The following is a 15,295-nucleotide window of genomic DNA, read 5'->3' as shown; positions in this document are numbered from 1 at the left end:
AGATGGGATTTCTCTTAAAGTTCACTGAATCCTCCTCAACGTTGTAGATATCCTGGTAACTTCTGTTATTTGTACAATAATTTTAAGGTGATGATTTTCAAGCTGCAGCTCTTGCAAGGATTCCCCAGAGAGCCTCTGAAAAATTGTGGATTCCTAAGCCCCATCCTCAAAATTTCTTACTCAGTAGAGCTGGGATCTGAGAATTTGAATTTTTAATAAGCTCCCAGGGGATGCAGATGCCACTAATCCTGGAACTATATATTGGCCCTGTGGCAAGAATGATGGTCATTTCTATAAAATTTTAAAAGTTCTTTTTATAAGTACGATTTTATTTGATCCCTGCAGTAGCACTCTTAGAATTCTAGTATTACACCATTCTAAAAATTAAGAAAGGATATGTGTGAAGTTTAAAGGATTCTACCTGGTTACAATGGTAGTTAAGTAGCAGAACCAGATTTCTAACTCAGGTCCATTAATTTTAAATTCTATTTTCCTAAATTCTATTTTTCCCTTGACATCAAAATGCCACTCCCTTCTCTTGAAAGTTGAAAATAATTAATAGCAAATTACTTGTTATGGCAGTTTTTATTTCTTGCCATCTTGGAGCTCAGAAATAGTTTTCTTGTCATAGGGTAGATTTAATAATTAATATTTTATACAATTTGATGTCAGGTGAATGAATAAAACAATTTGTTTATACATCTAATATCAAATGAAAACTTTTACAGAAGGAAAAAAAAATGGAAGGGAAATAGAAAGCGTATATTCATTCATATTTCAGAAGATGCTATAAAACTGTAAATAAGTCAAGACTTTTAGTTGCAAATGTCAGAATCCCAACTTAAACCACTTTAAGTAAAAAAGGGAAATATGTTGATTCACAAATCCAAGGAATTGAACTTCAGTTGAAGTAGTATCTATGTGCTCAAACAATACTAATATTTTCATTTTCTCTTTGTCAGGAATTCTTTTCTCTGGTCTGGATAATTTAGATAAGCTATATACTCATGGTGGCCAGAGAGTTACCAGTCATTCCTGGTGTGGGTCTTAGTATTTCATAAATCCCATACAAACAAAAGAAGGTCTTTCCCCTGTAGCCTGGCTCCATCTGTTGGCTCTATTGAGTTCATCTTGATTCATATATCCATTCACGTGAAACTTGTTAATGACCAAAATTCAACTAAGTAAATTTGAAGACCTAAGTTTGCAGAAGCTTTTAATAATTTATGAATCAGGCAGTATCTCATCTGCCAAGGAGAGATACGCTGTGGAGTTATGGAAGGCTTTTCTAGAAAGTATAAGGAAGTCATCAGCAGGAGGAAAATGAAAGTTCTTTGATGGAAAATAAATGATCAGGTGATGGAAGCTTCTTATGGGATAAGCTATGGTATTCCTATTGGCTGTGTTGTTACTAGGCAGGAAGAAAATCTTCCCTCTCCTGCTGGCTAGGACGGTACTTAGACTTCCTGTTAGGGAGTGCAAGGCAGTCTCCTCTGGTTGGGTATGTAGTTGACCAAGAGTGGCAGGGTATGAGAGCTCCCTCTGAAGGCTTCCAGACTCCAATTTTCTTTTTTTCAATTTAATTTATTTTTATTGCATATCAAAGTATAGTTGATTTACAATGCTGTGTTAGTTTGAGGTCTATTGAAAAGTGATAGTTATATATATACCCATTCTTTTTCTGATTCTTTTCCTTCATAGGTTATTACAGAATACTGAAGAGTTATCTGTGCTATACCGTAAGTCCTTATTGATTATCTATTTTATATATAATAGCATGTATGTGTTAATATCAAACTTCTACTTTATTCCTCCCGTTCATCTTTCCCCTTTGATCATCACAAGTTTGTTTCTAAAGTCTGTTTTGTGAAAAGTTTGGTTGTATCATATATCTAGATTCTATGTATAAGGAATATAATATGATATTTGTTTCTCTGAGTTATTCCTCCTAGTATGATAATCTCTAGGTCCATCTATGTTGTGGCAGACGCATTACTGCATTCTTTTTATGGCAGAGTAATATTCCATTGTATGTATGTACTACATCTTTATTCATGCCTCTGTTGATAGACATTTAGATTGCTTCTGTGTCTTGGCTATAGTAAATAGTGCTGCAATGAACATTGAAGTGTATATATCTTTTCAAAATTAGGGTTTTTTCTAGATGTATGCCCAGGAGTGGGATTGCTGGGTCATATGGTAGTTCTGTATTTAGATTTTTAAGGAAATTTCATACTGTTCTCCATAGTGGTTGTACCAGTTTACATTCGCACTAATAGTATAGGAGGGTTCCCTTTTCTCCACTTTCTCTAAAGAATTTATTGTTTGTAGATTTTTGATGATGGCCTTTCTGACTGATATGAGGTAATATCTCACTATAGTTTTGATTTGCATTTCTCTAATAATTTGTGATGTTGAGCATCTTTTCATGTACTTTTTGGCCATATTTCTATCTTCTTTGGAGAAATCTATTTATATCCTCTGATCACTTTTTTTTAAACTTTTTAATTTTTTTATTTATTTTTATTTTTATTTATTTATTTATTTTTTTGGTCTTTTTGACATTTCTTGGGCCGCCTCCACGGCATATAGAGGTTCCCAGGCCAGGGTCTAATCGGAGCTGTAGCTGCCAGCCTACGCCAGAGCCACAGCAACGCAGAATCCAAGCCGCATCTGCGACCTACACCACAGCTCACAGCAATGCTGGATCGTTAACCCACTGAGCAAGGGCAGGGATCCAACCCGCAACCTCATGGTTCCTTGTCGGATTCGTTAACAACTGCGCCACGATGGGAACTCCCTGCCCATTTTTTAATTGGGTTGTATCTATATATATATGTATGTTTGTAAATATATATGTGTGTGTAAATATATATGTGTGATTATTTATATATATATAGCTGTGTGAGCTGTTTGTAAAATTTTGGAGATTAATCTCTTGTTGTTAATCACTTCATTTGCAAATATCTTCTCCCATTCTGAAGATTGTTTTTCCATTTTTTATGGTTTCCTTTGCTGTGCAAAAGGTTTTAAATTTAATTAGGTCCCATTGGGATTTTTTTTTTTAATTTGCATTACTCTAGGAGGTGGATCCAAAAATATATTGCTATGATTCATTTAAGAGTGTTCTGCTAGTATTTTTTGTCTAAGAGTTTTATAGTATTATTACGTTTAGGTCTTTATCCAATTTGAGTTTATTTTTATGTATGTTATAGCATATTATTCCAATTTCAATCTTTTACATGTAGCTGTCTGGTTTTTCCAGCACCACTTATTGAAGAGACTTCTCTTTTCTCCCTTGCATATTCTTGCCTCCTTTGTCATAATTAATTGAACATAGGTGCAGAGGTTAATTTCTTAATTAGCTGTCTATTCCTGGGTGGATCTGGGCCTCGATGGGCAGGGCCTGTCAAGGAGTATCATTAGAGGTGGCCGTGATCTCTGGACTACTTTAGGTAGCCTTTCTGCTGATGCCTGTGGCTGTGTTCCCCCTTTGTTGGTTGTTTGGCCTGAGGCATCCCAGCACTAGAGCCTGCAGGCTGTTGTGTATGTCAGGCTTGGTCTTGCTGCCACAATGATGACCTCCCAGAAACTCCTGATGATGAGTATTCCCTGAGGCCTCTGCCACCAATGTCCTTGTCCCCACAGTGGGCCACTGTTGACCTCGACCTCCCCAAGAAACCCGCTAAGTTCCACAAGTAGTCATGCTCTGATGGTGTCGCTATTTTGTCCTGGGTCCTAGTGTACATAAAATCTTGTGTGTGTGCCCTCCAAGAGTGGAGTCTGTTTCCCCCAGTCCTATGGAGCTCCCACAGTGAGGCCTGCCTGACTGTCGAAGCCAAATGCTCTGGAGCTCATCCTCTCAGTGCCAGACCCCCTAGCTGGGAGCCTGTTGTGGGGCTCAAAATTCTCACTCCTGTTGGAGAATATGTGTGATAATTGTGGGTCACCCACCTGACAGGTATGGGCTTCGATTATATGATGAAAATGGCCCTCATACCATTTCACTGTGGCTTGTCTTTGAAGGTAGATTAGGCTCCAGTTTTAGTTGAGGTTTTTATTAATTTTTACATCCTATAAAGCACAGAATATCCAGCTAAGACATGGGACTGAAAATAGTTATAGGGTAATGTTTTTAAAAATTAAATTATTAGTACCAGAAGAGGCTGGAATGTTAAATAGGCAGACACAAAAGATGTCTAACAGACCACTAGACATTTGCGTATGTATTAGTCTGCATATAAGGAAAGCTTATATTGATTTGGAGAGTTTAAAGAGATTAACCATGCATGTGATAAAAATAATCTCTAATTAGCTGTTTCTCAAAAGGCCTTTTACAGTGGCTATCCATAACAGTTGCTTCAAGGTTACAATTATTTTTTTCCAGGTTGGAAAAAATAACAACCCAACAGTTGAATATAAAGGAGCACATTTATGGAGAGAAAAATACTAATACTTGTTTTCATTACAGAACTATGATTGGTCTTTGTCATAGATTTCACTATGTTCCAAATTATTTTTTTCCTCATTCCCTGTTAGAAGATCATACATTTCTACCCTTTATGACATTATTCTCAGGGCCTTTTTATGGAAGAAGTATACTTCCCTACCTCATGGCACCATGCTAGGCCAAAAGATCTGCTTTGGGCAGTGGAATTTAAACAGAAGTGAGAATGTTCCAGTTACGAGCAGAAACTCTCCGAGCCATTGCACATGTTGGTTTGGTCTCCTTCCCTCTGTCACAAGAATGGCATGTTCTAGACAAGGCCTTCAGGCTCTATTTTTAGCTTGTGTTCTAGAATGAAGGAGAAATGTGGGGTAGGAGCAGAACTAATGTGACTGGCAGCTAATACAGCACAGAAACAGGGGAAAAAAAGCAAAAGCAAAACTATAAAAAACTTTGTTCTTATAATCGACTTGAGATTTTCTGAGAGGGGAATTTGTTATATCAAACTAACCTAGAAGAAAACTGACACAGTCTTATTAAATTTTGCTGAATGACCTAGAGAAAAGGCTTGCATTGTTTTCCCTTCAACTTGTAGATAACACTAAGCCATTTTGAATAATAAAATGAAAACGAGTAAATTATCTGAACATTTGTTAAGTGTCAAACATTATGCTAACAGCTTTGCCAACTTTATTTTCAGTGTTCAGTCCTCTCTGAATCTCTATTACAAATATCATGAATCCCTTTACCAGTATGAAAAGTTACTTGCCCAAGGTCATAGAACTGCTACCAGGCAGACTGAAATTAAAATTTCCACTTCAGGTTCAAGACTTTGAAGCATTTATGGATTTTGTAGTGAACAAGTAAAACATAACACATGTATGAAGTGCTAATTCAAAAAACGGTAATCGAGGACCCTGTGAATCTAGAAATTACTCTAGAAAGGGTAAGAAAGAGCAGTCAATGTAAGACACCTGCATCAAAGCAACTGGAATAATATAGACAGGGAAAATAAAAGCTGAAAGGGTATGTGAGCAATTTAAAAAGCTAGGGAGCATGTAAAAATCATAATAAATATGTCTTCAAATACAAATTTTAGACCATAGTGAGTTTTTATTTCATGTTGCTTGAATAAATTTAATGTAGATTAAATCAAATTGTGTTATGGGTTGAATTATGCCCACCTTCCCACTGCCAAATTCATATATTGAAATCCTAACCTCTGGTATCTCAGAATGTGAACTTATTTGGAGATAGAGTTGTTGCAGATGTCATTAGTTAAATTAAGATGAGGTCATATTGGAGTCAAGTCTGACCCTAATTCAACATGACAGGCATCTTTATAGGAAGGGAAATTTGGACACAGACTTGCACACAGAGAGAATGCCATGTGAACATGAAGGCAGAGACCAAGGTGATACAGCAGAAGATAAAATTGCTGCCCAGCCATCAGAGATGAGAAAGAGGAAGGAACAGATTTCTCCCTTCCGCCCTCAGAAGGAACGGATCTGGCTGACAACTTCATCTCCATTTTGTAGAATCCAGAAAGAGACAGAGAGACAAAGCCTTTCTGTTGTTTAAGCCACCCAGTTTTTGGGCTTTGTTACAGTAGCCCTAGAAACCATTTAGAATTTTTTAAAAAGTTTATAAAAATTTATAATTCATAAAGCTAAAATGAACTGTGAAGGGCAACTGTGATATTCATGCTTTTAGTCTTTGAGCCTGACTTCAGAGGGAAAACCTGATAGAAAACATGAAAAGATTTTAGTTTATTCTATCAAAGGGATAAACATTTGAGGTTACTTCAATAATTGTGTATAAGACTGGCATGATTTTACAAATTTCATGTTTGATATTTCCCAAGAGTGCCTAATATCTCCTTGGAAATTTTCAGTTACTTTAAAAATGGAGATGTAGCGGGAAGGACAGAAGTACTTTGGTCTCTCATGGAAATGGTGTATTTTTTCATGCCCTCTAGCACTCAGCTGAAAATGGGTCCTGATGGCATGAGAGAGTTAATTCACATCCCAGATACTAACGTACTCCCTGGGAGTAAATTACTCACTGGTGAGACAGGGTCATTCTTCATTTTAACCATTACCATAACATTTTATATTGTCAAGTGCTGTGTGGTTTCTCAATCCTTAAAATCCCTTGGTGAAGTAAAGGGGATGACAAACAAATTATGTCTGATTTACAGAGTAGGGAAATGGGACTCAGGCAAGAAACAAAGCCACCATTGGTAAGGACCATCCCAGAAGGCAGGAGCTGTGGCTTGGGTCTCTGTTTATCATACGGAGTGCAGGAATAAACCTAAGGGATATTAGCTATGCAAGCAATTCTTTTTTTCTTAGAACCTTAGCTCCCCACCCAAGCTGATTCTTGGCAGCGGCCATTTGTCAAGGAAACAAAAAGTACAAAGAAAGTTAAGTACAAATTATGTACTGTGTGTTAGAGTCTGAGCTGTAAATTCAAAATGAAACACACTGTAACTTAAATTCAATTCCCAAAACAGTATGGAGAGAAATAAGGACACTCTTTATGCTGCTATTTGGACGAGCAAATTTAGTTAAAAGTATCAGTGGAGGCATGGCAAGGAGGCCAGGAGAGACAGAGCTTAGAAAAAAGTGAAAAGAACAAATATTTCATTTACTTAGTATAATTTCATCTAAAAATTTATAGTAATTTGAAAAAAAATCACTATTTTTACTTTGTCACTTAATTATGAGGTCAAGCCATGACTTGGGCATCCAACATAAATGTGTGTTTTACCAATTCTTGCAGCATATAAACTTAGTGTTTGTCAAATTCTTCCCTATGAAATAAGGCTGGGCTTTTTGTAGTGAGTGTACTGGAAATGCTGGGATCCTACTAATCTAGGATCCAAGCTCTTAAAAACTGATGCAAATGTCAAAGTGAGATATAAAGAGCCCTTAAGAATAAGTCAACATTTGAGTCTCAAATGGAATGTTGGGCATTGAAGATACAAGGTTGGGGTGGCTGGCTGATTTTCAAATTTCTCAAGTTGTTAAATTGGACGTTTTATGTCTGCTTCAAACTAAATCCTAAAATACAAGCAGTCAGAGCAGAAGTAATTTCATATAATAAATGTTGACTTGATTTTATCATATAAAGTTTGAAATATTCCAGCCCATTTTCCTGCTGCCAGTCAGAGATCTTTGTGGCCTGATGTCCCATTGATTCTAAAATCAATGGCTGTGCTGCCACTGCTTAGAGAGCATGATTGCTTCTTAAAAGCAAACTGCTGGGTAGAGATGGCCCTTCTGAGTCTGATCAATTTTTACCACAATGAGGCAGAAGAGTTAAGAATGAGTGTGATGATCTATTGATGTCACTCAGGTCTAGAGCTCTTCTGGCACAAAGACTTACAGATGGAAATTACAAATTGGAGGTGACATGTGTGGAAACAGCTGCCACAAATATACGGCACAGACTACACCAAAACTTTCTTTTAGTGATTTTGCAATTCAATAAAATGAAACATGATTAGACTTAATTGTACAATTCAAATCACCCTCTTTAATACAATTATAGAATTTCTTGCTTGACAATAAGATTATAGTATCTACTGAGTGAAATAACTTTCAAACAGACCAAGCAAATTGATGATATGCGATCACATGTAAAAAAGTCAGGAAGAGTTCACAGGTGCTCCTGCATCAGGATTTTAAGATAAAATTCCACCCATTACAAATATTTGGAAGAAGTTTATACTGTAATAAGAAATTAAACTTCAAAAGGATGTACACAATTCATTTGCTGTGGCATTTTTTAAAACCTTTTTTTATTGTGGTAAAATTCACATAGCATAGAAAGTCACCATTTTACCTAATTTAAATTATGCAGGTCAGTGGCATTTATGTTAATAAATGCATGCAACAAATAAACTATTCACAATATTATGAAAGTAGCACCACTGTCGAATTCCAGAACACTTTCATTACCCCAAAAGAAACTGCATATACACTGAAGCATCACTAACCATTCCTTTTCCACTCACAAATCCTGGCAGATCACTAATCTGTTTCAGTCTCTATAAATCTGTCTATTCTGAATATTCCATATAAACAGAATTATACTGTACGTGGTCTTTTGTATCTGGCTGAAACTTTGACTTAGCATAGTATTTCTAAGGATATACATGTTATGACATATGTCAGGGCTTTATTCCTTTTTAGGGCTGGATAATGTTCTATTGTGTGGATATATCACACTTTATCATTTATCACTTGATCAGCATCTGGGTTGTTTCTATCATTTTTACTATTCTGAATAGGACCGCTATGAATACTCATATATAAGTTTTTGTTGGAACATCTCCTTTTAATTCTTTGGGGTATCTACCTAAAAACACAATCACTGTGATTATCTTATTGGAGGACTGCCAAACTGTTTCCCACAGTCACGGAACTATTTTCCATACCCACCAGCAATACATGGGTGTTCACATTTCTCCATGTCCTTGCAATATTTGTTATTGACTACTTTTATTGTTGTTATTATAACCATCTTAATGGATATTAAGCGGGATCTCCTTGTGTTTTAATTTGAATTTCCCAAACGGCAAATGATGTAGAGCATGTTTTCATGTGCTGATCACCCATTTGTACATCCTCTTTGGACCAATTCTTCTTTAAATACTTCACCCAATTTTTAATTGGTTGTCTTTTGTTAAGTAGTAAGGTTTCTTTATGTATTCCAGAACATATGTATATATGTACTAGCCCTACCCCTGTATATATATATTTACAAATATTTTCTCTCATTATGTATGTGGCTTTTTCATTTTCTTGATGGTGTCCTTGGATACACAATTTTGATGAAGTCCAATTCATCTATTTTATATTTGTTGCTTGAGTTTATGGTGTCTTATCTAAGAAATCATTGCCAAATCCAAGTCAGGAAGATTTACTTCTATTTTCTTCTACAAATTTTTAGTTTTAGCTTTTATACTTAGTTTTTTCTTCCAATTTGTTGTGAGGAAAGATCTAATTTTATTCTTTTGCAAGTAGATATTCAGTTGTCCTAGCATCATTTGTTAAAAATGCTATTCTTTCCCACTGAATGGTTTTGGTATCCTCATCAAAATAAATTGATCATAGATGTATCAGTTTATTTCTAGAGTCCCAATTCTGTTCCATTTATCTATATGTCTTTCCTCATGTTAGCATGACACTTTGATTATTGTAGCTTTGAGTTAAGGTTAAGAATTAGTTAAGTGTGAACACCCCAACTTTGTTCTCTTCCAAGATTGGTTTGGACATCTGTGGTCTCTTGGAGTTGTATATGAATTATAGAATAAGCTCTTCCGCTTCTTAAAACAAAGGCTGTTTAGATTTTGATAGGGATTGCATTAACCTACATTTTGCTTTGGAGAATAATTCCATTTTAACAATATTCTGTGTACCAATCCATGAACATGCAATGTCTTCCATTTATTTGTCATCTTTAATAATTTTCAGTGTTCCAATCTTGTACCTCCTTGGTGAAATTTATTCCTAAATATTTCATTCCTTTTTAATTCTAAGTGTTATTATTTTCTTAATTTCCTTTTTGGATTTTTCATTGTTAGTATATAGAAATATAACTGATTTTTGAATATTGATCTTGTATCCTCCAACTGTGCTAAATTCATTTCCTAAACCTATGCTCTAGTTATAGTCACTAGTCAAAAAGAGACCAGAGAATGCCTGGATAACTTGAGAATGATGAGTTACTTCAGGAAAACCATTACACTTAAAAAGAAAAAAAAAAAGACTGTTTTCATATTGCATTTATATTTTAATTGATATTATTTATCATATCCCTCTTCCACAAAATAAGAGTTAAATTAAAATAAGCCCTTCTGAATATGACCAAAACAATCATTTTGTTCTCTGGCTTTCAGAAAGACTATTATTTATGTTAGGAAAACACTGTCTGGTGGGTAAATTAGAAACCTGCCAGCCTAAGACCTATGAATCAGTGAAAAAGAAAAGAATCTAGGAACTAAGAAAAAAAGATTTTTAAAGAAATGGTGAGGAGATCTAAACCTGTTTTAACACTTAAATCTCACTTATATTTCTTGTGCAAATTTATCTTACACAGCACTTTGGTTCTGGTGAGGCCATAGGTCCTGTCTATCTGTTGGTCTTCACAGTATTTGCAGACAAGTCTAAACTGGAACCACAGAATGTCTGCCACTACAAAGAAAATAAGCGTACAAGATTTGTCATAAAGGTTTGAACAAATTTAAAGCAGAAAAAAAATTTTATAAAAAAATTAAAAAGCTTAGCAATGAATAAGGGAGAAGAGACTAAGTGCCACTGAAAAAATCTAGCTCAAATAATTATGTGATTTAAAAGGGTGGGAGTAAGAACTTAAATTCTCTAGCAATGAAGAAAAAAGAGCTGAAGCAGAAATAGGTTTGGCTCAGGGATAAGATCAGTTGCAAACGAAAAGTTGAAGGCTGCTAGAAAGCCAGGGAACAAAAACCTAGGGAAGAATCAGATTTCACAGAAAGAGCTTAATGAACAAAGAAAACTATGTGTAAAGAGCTTATACAGCACAATTGTGAACCTGTGGTATTGTGATCTTTCTCTGTGGTATTGGGAGAACCCAAAGAATCTGCGCTCTCTAGCCTGAAGTATGAAGTGACTGATTGAAAATACTTTAAGGCAAGAAAAAGGGATAAAGTTTATGGCATCAAGAGCATGGCATTTAAAATCATTTTGTTTTAAAGTACCAGCTTAAATTCCCTTGAGGGGTAACAGGAAGAGGTGATCAGTGACAAAGTAACAGAGTAGCTCTTTAGAGTTCACTCCAACTCTTCTCTATCATGCTGATCTGATAGCATTTGGAAGTTCAGGTCAGCATCTAATAGGGTAGGGATCATTTAGCATTCAAAATTTCACAGGATGTTCATACACAGAGGTGAAACCTGCCTCCAACAAGGTCACGTGAATACATTGGTTATCTTAAAAGTAAAAATTTAAATTAGTGGATGATAATTTCCTTAATGAAATAAATAATCCTTCATCTACCAGAGTTTTAAATATGCCATCTCTGGTCTCAGAATTAAAATAGTTTCCATTTTAAAAATATCAATACCGATAGAGTATTGGGAGAGTATCTTTTGCAAAATAAACCTGTGGGGCTCTTCATTTTTCCATAGAGTGGGCACTGTAATGCAGTGCCCAGATCATTTCAGTGAAGGACTTACTGCCTCAGCTGTGCAAAGAGCTGTTGCCAGACAGCTTTGAACTGTCAGCCCCTTCAAAAGTTTGACTCAGTTGCAAAGAGCCACCTTGCCCAAGGTCACACTCTTTCTTGCGTTGGCCCACTCCAATGACTGATCCAATGACTGATAAAGGCCAGCTGCCCTAGCCCAAGCTTGTACAACTCTGAAAGCCCATTTCATCTCCACAGCACCCTGCTGAGTTGACTAGGGCTGCTTTTGAGCTTAGATTGAGGCTCAACTTCTCCTCTGGTCAATCCTGCTTCCTCCCTCTCCCTTCCATTAATGTTCATCCCAAGGATCCTTAAGACATTCTGCACATGGAACTGCATGCCAGAGACTGCTTCCCAAGGAGCCCAGCTTGTAACATTATGGAAAACACATCAAACATGTATTTAAAGAAAAAGGTATCCAGGTTACAAAAATCTACAGATGACAAAATATTCAAAGAAAAATTTATCCAGATGGTTGAGTTATATACATATTTTCTTTTTTTTATTTAATGATTTTTATTTTTTTCCATCATAGCTGGTTTACAGTATTCTGTCAATTTTCTACTGTACAGCATGGTGACCCAGTCATATACACATATATACATTCTTTGTCTCACATTATCATGCTCCATCAGAAGTGACTAGATAGAGTTCCCAGTGCTATACAGCAGGATCTCATTGCTTATCCATTCCAAAGGCAATAGTTTGCATCTATTAACCCCAAGTTCCCAGTCCATCCCACACCCTCCGTCTACCCCATGGCAACCACAAGACCACAAGTCTGTTCTCCATGTCCATGATTTTCTTTTGTGTGGAAAGGTTCATTTGTGCTGTATATTAGATTCCAGATATAAGTGATATCATATGGTATTTGTCTTGTCTTGCTCTTTCTGACTTACTTCACTTAGTATGAGATCCTCTAGTTCCAACCATGTTGCTGCAAATGGCATTATTTTTTCTCTTTATGGCTGAGTAGTATTCCATTGTGTACAATACCACATCTTTTTTTTTTTTTTTTTGTCTTTTTGTCTTTTTGCCTTTTCCAGGGCCACACCCGTGGCATATGGAGGTTCCCGGGTTAGGGGTCTAATTGGAGCTGTGTCCACTGGCCAACACCAGATCTGAGCCGCATCTACAACCTACACCACAGCTCACAGCAATACCGGATCCTCAACCCACTGAACAAGGCCAGGGATCAAACCCACAACCTCATGGTTTCTAGTCGGATTCATTGACCACTGAGCCACGACGGGAACTCCAAATACCACATCTTCTTAATCCATTCATCTGTCGATGGACATTTAGGTTGTTTCCATGTCTTGGCTATTGTGAATAGTACTGCAATGAATATACAGGTACATGTGTCTTTTTCAAGGAAAGTTTTGTCCAGCTGTATGCCCAAGAGTGGGATTCCTGGGTCATATGGTAGTTCTATGATAGATTTCTGAGGTACCTCCATGCTGTTTTCCATAGTGATTGTACCAATTTAACATTCCCACCAACAATGCAGGAGGGTTCCCTTTTCTCTACACCCTCTCCAACATTTATTTGTGGACTTAGTAATGACAAATGTAAGTCACATTCTGATATGTGTGAGGTGTACCTCATAGTAGTTGAGCATTTTTTCATGTACTTCTTGGCCATCTGTTGAATTATATACACATTTTCAGAGATAACAGAGGACTGGAAAAATGATAAAAAGTGGAAGGACTTAGATAATATCAAGTAGAAAATTAAACTTCAAGCTATTATAAATATTAATGGTTCAAAGGAGTATTGTGAGTATACTCTGAATGCTGTGCCTTTGCCTTTTTTAAAAAAAAAAATGAATAATACTGGAAATAAAAACAGGTGTTGCTCTTCTCCTCCCATCCATAAGAAAATAGAATTCATCTAAACTTTGCTGCTAATGGACAAAATAAGGATTTATTAACTGAAAAAAGGGGGGAAAAGGATGGACAGTTGAAACAGGCAAAGGAAAATTTCTATGCTCATTTTACACTATTAGTTCATCAAAGGTTCTTTTTCGATTTTCACTTCCAGTACCGGTCTGAACACAGACTTTTCAAAAAAAAATTCACTAAATTAAAATCTGAACTGCATATAGATTTCTGTTGACTTTGCATCACAAACATTTGTTTTTGCCCCCCAAAGCACATTGTAACTAGTAACAGAAAGGTTAAACACTAAATTCATTGTTATATAGCCCAAGTATCTAAATTTGAAGTTGTTGGTGATCCACGCCTATTGCATTAGTTGCTAGGGCAGCTAGATCAGAACACCACAAATGTGGTGGCCCAAACAATAGAAATTTATTGTCTCTCCATCTGGAGGCTGCAAGTTTGAGATCAAGGTGCTGGCAAGTTTGGTTCTTTCTGTGAGCTTTGAGGGAGTCTGTTCCATGCCTCTTTCCTGGCTTCTTGTAGTTGTCTGGCATGCCTTTGGTATTTCTTAGCTTCTGTTGCATCATTCTGATTTTTGTTTCATCTTCATATGGAGTTCTGTGTATGTGTCCACACAGAAAATTCTCCCTTTTATGAGGAAAGAGTCATACTGGATTAGGGTCCACCCTAATGACTGTCTTAATGTAAACCTCTGCAAACATCCTATTTCCACATAAGGTCACATTGCCACATAAGGTGTCAGGACATCAACATCTTTTGTATATGTATGTTCATTTCAACTATACGCATATGAAAGAGTTTTTTTTCATATGTACAAGTAAGTTACAGCAAGTTCTAGTAAGATATGTACATTGAAGGTGGCCTAATATTTCCAATAAGATAGCTATAATATTACCGTGAGCACAAGAAAGCGAAAAACCTTACTTTGCTTTGCTCTACCTCTCATTTTATCATCAGTCTGGAATGGGGAGAATTTCTTAGTAAGTTAACATATATTGACTGACTATTATATGCAAGACATTTTGGTGTACACTCTGGGTGATATGAATATAAAAATGTTGAGGACTTTGCTTTTTAAGAGTGTACTGTATTTATAAAAACATCAAGGATACAATGAAGTTTAAGTTACTCTCTACAATATAAGAAAAAGAAATGTTATGGAGTTCTTCAGTTTTGTACACATTTCTTTTGTTGTTGTTGTTGTTGTTGTTGCTATTTCTTGGGCCGCTCCCACGGCATATGGAGGTTCCCAGGCTAGGGGTCGAATCGGAGCTGTAGCCACCTGCCTACGCCAGAGCCACAGCAACGCGGGATCCGAGCCGCGTCTGCAATCTACACCACAGCTCAGGGCAACGCCGGATCGTTAACCCACTGAGCAAGGGCAGGGACCGAACCCGCAACCTCATGGTTCCTAGTCGGATTCGTTAACCACTGCGGCAGGACGGGAACTCCGCTGTACACATTTCTTCATTGCAGAATTTGGTTTATACTCAGCTGGAAGTTGTGAAAAATCCTTGAATTTCATAATTCTATGAATTTATATCACAAATTACATTGAGAATGACTATAACAGAACAAGACCTTTTAAATTTATAAAATAAATTTAAAGCATTTGTATTGATGAATAAAACAAGGAGCTACACAAAGTTTCATTTGGTAGTCAGTTCCTTGTTAGAGGATCAGCAGTTTACATTTATTTGACATTCATGGAAAA

General features: G+C 36.4%; 1 long non-coding RNA gene across 1 annotated transcript in view; it reads left to right on the top strand.

Moving 5' to 3' along the window:
* Positions 1-15,295, top strand: part of LOC110262187 — a 155,060-nt gene that overhangs the window by 26,964 nt on the left and 112,801 nt on the right. Inside the window, exon 2 of the long non-coding RNA XR_002346863.1 lies at positions 1,702-1,739. This is a non-coding gene — a long non-coding RNA (uncharacterized LOC110262187). The remainder of the gene's footprint in view (positions 1-1,701; positions 1,740-15,295) is intronic.

This window comes from Sus scrofa, chromosome 8, assembly GCF_000003025.6.
Source record: "Sus scrofa isolate TJ Tabasco breed Duroc chromosome 8, Sscrofa11.1, whole genome shotgun sequence".
Taxonomy (NCBI): domain Eukaryota; kingdom Metazoa; phylum Chordata; class Mammalia; order Artiodactyla; family Suidae; genus Sus; species Sus scrofa.
The sequence above is the reverse complement of the archived record's forward strand: the minus strand, read 5'-3'. Positions and strand labels throughout refer to the sequence as shown.